Source organism: Sminthopsis crassicaudata, chromosome 3 (assembly GCF_048593235.1).
Source record: "Sminthopsis crassicaudata isolate SCR6 chromosome 3, ASM4859323v1, whole genome shotgun sequence".
NCBI classification, from domain to species: Eukaryota; Metazoa; Chordata; class Mammalia; order Dasyuromorphia; family Dasyuridae; genus Sminthopsis; species Sminthopsis crassicaudata.
The window spans coordinates 355908119-355914723 of record NC_133619.1 but is presented as its reverse complement, the minus strand read 5'-3'; positions in this window follow the sequence as shown (position 1 = coordinate 355914723).

Here is a 6605-nt window from a genome sequence, read left to right as displayed (position 1 = left end):
TGCCAAAATGTTTGTGGCAGCTCTTTTTGTTGTAGCTAGAAACTGGAAGATGAATGGATGTCCATCAGTTGGAGAATGGTTGGGTAAATTATGGTATATGAAGGTTATGGAATATTATTGCTCTGTAAGAAATGAGCAGCAGGAGGAATACAGAAAGGCCTGGAGAGACTTACATCAACTGATGCTGAGTGAAATGAGCAGAACCAGAAGATCACTATATACTTCAACAACAATACTGTATGAGGATGTATTCTGATAGAAGTGGAAATCTTCAACATAAAGAAAAGCCAACTCACTTCCAGTTGATCAATGATGGACAGAGGTAGCTACACCCAGAGAAGAAACACTGGGAAGTGAATGTAAATTGTTAGCACTAATATCTGTCTGCCCAGGTTACATGTACCTTCAGAATCTAATGCTTATTGTGCAACAAGAAAATGATATTCACACACATGTATTGTATCTAGGTTATATTGTAACACATGTAAAATGTATGGGATTGCCTGTCATCGGGGGGAGGGAATAGAGGGAGGGGGGGATAATTTGGAAAAATGAATACAAGGGATAATATTATAATATATATATATATATATATATATATATATATATATATATATATATATATATATATATATAATAAAGTATTAAAAAAAAAAAAAAAAGGTTCATTGGGACCTTGCTCTATTTTAGTGAAAACTTCTCCCCAATCTTTCTGTCCAGGGAGGGAACCCCAAGTTTTTATTGCAGCTTTAGCAATTTGCTCACACACTGTCATGGGATAATTAATCTGTTATAAATTCTCTACATACTGACCTTCACCAGCTAATTACTCAAAAGTGAATTGTGTGTTAACTCCTATTTCCAAATTGCAGCTGACTTGGATCTTACATAATTCATGAAACTCTGCAAGTCATAACAGATTTTGTCCAGGTTTTAAACATGTCCTTGCTATGGATTTCCAGTCATTCGGGGTTAGGACATCATAAGACAACCATCTAGTAACATTTTTACATAAGCTGATGTAGCCCCATAAAGGGTACAACCACTTTTGCAAATCTTTAATTTTATACAAATCTAAAGGTGTATATTTTCTCCTTTTTTGACCTACAGAGTCAATCCCTTCAATCACAACATATGTAGGTATAAAATCACTTATATCCTGTCCTTCTCTCTTAGTCTTAATCAATGCTTTTTCTAATCTTGTCATAGGCTGCTTCACAGGCAATTCTGTTTGTGTTTCTGCCTCTTCTGCAACTCCTTCTTCCTCAACTCCTGAAAGTGGAGTTGATGTGGGCCTGTCAATAATCTGCTCTCTAGGCGGGGTTGAAGCTTCTTCAAGAGAATCAGAGTCATCAAATCCTAATTCCTCATTTAAATCCCCTTGCCCTTGGGCAAGATCTTGATCTTTCTTTTCTTTTTTTCTTTTTTTTTTTTTTTTTTTTTTTTTTTCTCACACTTCCTCCTCTGTTCATTTTTAAAACTTTTCCTTCTCCTACAACTTGCTCAATAGTTTAAGGCTAATTGAACTATGTTGTATATATAAAATACCTCTGCAGAAATTGAATGAGGCCCATTTTTTGTGTGAAATTCTTTCAATTGAAGTCCCACTAGTTTCCAGTTATCTTCATTTAGTTTTTCTTCCTCTAAGAACCAAGGGGACGTGTGTTTTAATATGCCCAAGAGTTTAGCAATCTCTACCCAGGTTACAAGTAAACTCTGCTCCTCAATTATCTTAATTATACTCTCTATAGCACCACTCCTGGGTGGGACTGGAGCTGAGGCTGGAGCTGGGGCTGGGGCTGAGTTGGCTGAGGTTGAGGGAATGTCTTTAGCTAACATCTTCCTCATTTCAGCTATAAGAGATTGCTGGTTTAGCCCTTAATAAGGTAAGTTCCTTATTTGTCTATTAGAACACTTACCTAATCTCCTGGTCACCAGAGGACTTCAGTGGAGGTAGGGTGTCTGTCCCTGTTTGGGCACAAAATTGGGAAGGTCCGGAGCTAGCTCTTCTGAAGGGCTCAGAATAAGTCCTGGCCAGGATAAGCAAAAGTCCTTGCCCCACGTTGTGGGTGCCAAATTGTAAAGTTCTTGAATTGTAAAGGTCCAGTCGTCTCTAAGGTTTCCTTGGGGACTGCCATCTCAACTCAATCCCAGACTAGACTAACTCCTTGCCCTCCTGCCATCCTCTTTTATCCTAGCAGAGATTGTAGCGAGAACTCAAGGGCTTGTGGGAAAATTACTTCAACCAATGAACTTGCTCCTTTTAAAGGTTGTGTAAACTCCTTTTCAGAAGTTCAAAGGTGTAAACTCCCCCTAAAGGCTGGAACTAAAGGTGTGAATTCTGAGCTAGAGAATTGTCCAGACAATGTGAGTTCTCACTTTGTAATCCTAACAAATTGTAATGTTCTTAGTTCAGTTTTCTGAAGGTCTTTGGGGCAGCCTTTGTTTCAGTTAAATAATCACCACAAGAATAGCCAGGTGTTAAAGTCCAAATCATTTTTTTGTCTCCTTCAAAGTCTTATCTCTTTTCCTGGGGCCTGATTAGCTTTCTTAAAGGCCTTCTGGAGTCTTGGTTTCAGTGGAGAAAATGTACAAGGAGAGCCTGCCATCATAGGGTGTGAGATGGGATAAAGCTGTTTGAGTCCAAGGGCTTGTGGTTCAGCCTCCAGTCTGCTTATCTTCAGTCCCCATTCAGTCCCAATAATCTCCTCTCTTCATGAAGATGGATCTCTCCATCAGTTTATTGGAATTGGCCTGAATCATCTGATTGTTGAAAAGAGCCACATCTATCAGAATTGATCATCTTGCAATGTTGCTGTTGCTGTGTACAATGTTGTCGTGGTTTTATTCACTTCACTTAGCATCAGTTCATGCAAGTTTCTCCATACCTTTCTGAAATTGTCCTGCTTACTGATGCTTATAGAATAATAATATTACATAACATTCATATACTATAACTTATTCAGCCATTTTGCAAATGATGGGTATCCACTGAATTTCCAGTTCCTTATCACTACAAAAATGGCAGCTACAAACATTTTTGTACATGTAGGTCCTTTTCCCTTTGTTATGACCTCTTTGCAATACAGACTCATGAGAAACACTACTGCATCAAATTTTATGTACAGTTTAATAGCCTTCTGAGTATAATTCCAAATTTCTTTCCAAAATAGGTGGTTCAGTTTACAACTCCACCAACAATGTATTAGTTTTTCCTCAGCATTCATTATTATTTTTTTTCCTGTAATTTTAACCAATCTGAGATGTGTGAAAAAGTATTTCAGATATATCTTAATTTATATTTCTCTAATCAATAGTGATTTGAATCTTTTTTACATAGGGCAGAGACAAGATGGTGGAGAAGCCAGACAGAACTTTTTAAGCTCTCTCTCATTCCCTTTCTACCAACTATTTAATTCAGCCTCGAAAAGAGTGCTCGACTAGTAAATCCCATGAAGATTGGAAGTACAAAAACTTACCAGCGGTAGAGAATCTGGAATATTGCTAGAAAAGGTTTGACCTTAGATGGTGGGAGTAGATCAGCACAGAGCAGGAATAGAATGGGAGCAGGGTGGCCTCTGTGGTTGGAAAGTTTACACAGAGCTCTATGCCACAGCCTGACTGCTTTACTTCAGTGGTGGAGTAGTGGACCAGCAGAGAAGTTGGAGCCTAGGGTAGTGGGTGGTCTGGGGGACACCAGAGCCTGATGGGATCTGGCTGTGCCCTTCCAGTCCTGGATGGATGACTCAGCACAGATCATAACACAACTCTTCACTTCAGCGAGGAACTCATGGTGGGGGACAGTCACATACAGCAGGGCAGCCTCTCATGTGCACATTGAGGGACTCAGCTGGAGGTAGTGGAATTTCCCCAGCTTGCCTGAGCTCCCCAGGCAGAGAAACCTCAAGTGAGGTAAGGGATAGGACCACTGCCAATAATCAAAGCAGGCTTTTGTGGGGATGGGGGTAGGGGGGAGTGATACCTTTGCCTTCTTCTGGACTTCTAGCCCCAAGGCGGTCATTAATCCTCAAAGTGGGGCTCCTGGCAGGGCACTTACACAACCCGGCCTGTGATACCAAGCATGCTCACTTCCACATGGAGCTCTTGCCAGAGCCCTTTCCCAGCTCAGCTGTTCCCTGCAGTCCACTGAGAGGACAGATATTGTTCATAGACCCATCCTTTCCCTGAAGAGGAAGCTGGTATCCTTGCACTGAAGGCAGATCCTGAAGGCTTTAAAAAAAAATGTGTAAAAAAATGAAGAAAACACTTGACAGCTTCTATGCAGAAAAAGAGCAAGTTTCCAACCCAGAGGAGACTAACAGCAGACAGCCTCCAGACAATACCCCAAATAATGCTCTCCTAGAAGAAACTATAAAAAAAATCTAAAAAGAGAATTGGAACAAAAATGGGGAAAGGAAAAATAACTTTTGCAAGAGAATAGCAATATCCTGAGATATGAATTAGAAAAGGTAAACAATTTCCTGAAATGTGAATTAGAAAAGGCAAAGAATTCACAGGAAGTGCAGGGAAAAATAATTAGGGAATTAGAAAAGGTAAAGAAATCACAGGAGAGTAGGATCTGTGAATTGGAAAAGATAAAGAATTCCCAAGAATGTAGGATTTGTGAATTGGAAAAAGAAAATAGCTCACTAAAAAGCAACTTTAGTGAAATGGAAAAAAATTCCATTTCCTAGAGCAAAACAACTCATTTAAAAACTCAATTGGACACATACAAAAAGAAGTAAAAAAAAAAAAAAAAAAAGCTAATGAAGAAAATAACTCATTAAAAATCAGAAGTGAACAAATAGAAATGAATGATTCATTGAGACATCAAGAATCAGTCAAGCAAAACCAAAAAAATAAAAATCTGGAGAAAAATGCCAACTACCGACTTGCCAAAATGACAGACCTGGAAAATAGATCTAGGAGAGAGAAACTGAGGAATATTGGACTTCCCAAAAATTATGATGAAAAAAGAGACTAGATACTATTTTATAAGGAATCATCAAAGAGACCTGCCCAGAAATAATAGAACCAGAAGGTAAAATAGGCATTGAAAGAATTCATCAAACACCTTCTGAAAAAGACCCCCCCCAAAAGAAAAAAAAAAAAAAAAACTCCACAGAACATTGTGGCCAAATTTCAGAGCTATCAGACTAAGGAAAAAAATATTACAAGTAGCCAGGAAAAAAACAATTCAAATACCAAGGTACCACAATAAGGGTCACTCAAGATCTGGCTGCCTCTACTTTAAAGGATCAAAGGGCCTGGAATCTGATATTCCAAAAGGCAAAAGAACTTGGAATGAACCCAGGAATAAACTACCCAGCTAAGCTGAGTATTTTCTTCCATGGAAAAAGATGGACATTTAATGAAACAAAATAATTCCATATGTTTCTAAGGAAAAAAAACATATCTAAACAAAAAAATTTATCTCCAATTGTAGGACTCAAGAGAAGCAGAAAAAGATAAAAGGAACTCTTGAGAACTACATTTCTTTGTGGATATACATTAAGAGTGCATGTATAATTTGATTTTAATGATAAAACAAAAAAAAAGGGGGGGAGGAATTTGAAATGGAAAGGGAATAATATCAGAAAAAAGGAAATGGGGAGATAAAAAGAGGGAAATTACATCCAACCAAAAGGCAAAGAAAACCTATCATACCTGAAGGAAGTTAGAGAGGGTGAGGAACATTGTGTGAACATTACTCTCATCAGAATTGGCTCAAAGAGAAAATAATTAACATATTGCTTTGCAGAAAATTCTCTTACCTGATTATTTGATTCATCTTTCTTATTTCAAGAGTCATAGCTCTAACCATATCCACACAATCTTAAGTAATTTTTAGTGAAGTACATCTACTAGAAAAATAATAACTTACATTGAAATAATGATTTAAAACTTGCTAAAGTTTTTGTGCCCATTTACTCATACGATAACTTTTTAAGGAAGACATAAGTACTATAATCACCATTTTACTCTTAATGAAACAGGCTCAGAAACCTGTACAAATAAAATAGCTAATAAATACATAATAATAAAATTCATATCAATAAAAAAGCAGAATCTCAAACAGTACTGCTGAATCCAAGTTCAGTATTCTTTCCATTTTGTCACACTCTGTATATTTTACTAGAGAATATGTTAGTAACATACATTCACATCATACTCTAAGTAAGATACAGAAATGTAAAATCTATGTGTGTTGGGGTGTGTGTGTATGTGTGTGTATGTGTGTAAAACATTTGAGTGTCACAGTGGATGGAGCGCTGGACCTGGATTCAGGAAGATTCATCTTCCTGAGTTTAAATATTGCATCAGCTTACTAGTTGTGTGGTCCTAGTCATTTAACTATATTTATCTCAGCTTCCTCATCTGTTAAATGAGATAGAGAAAGAAATGGCAAACTATTATGGTATCTTTAATAAGAAAACCCCAAGATGTGGGAAAAAATAGTGGGAGCACTATTACATTATTGTTGGAGTTGTGAACTGATCCAAGATTTCTGGAGAGCAATTTAGAACTATATTAAAAGGGCTATCTACCTGTAATCCAGGGGCAGCTAAGTGATACACTGGATATAGTGCTGTCTCTGAAATTAG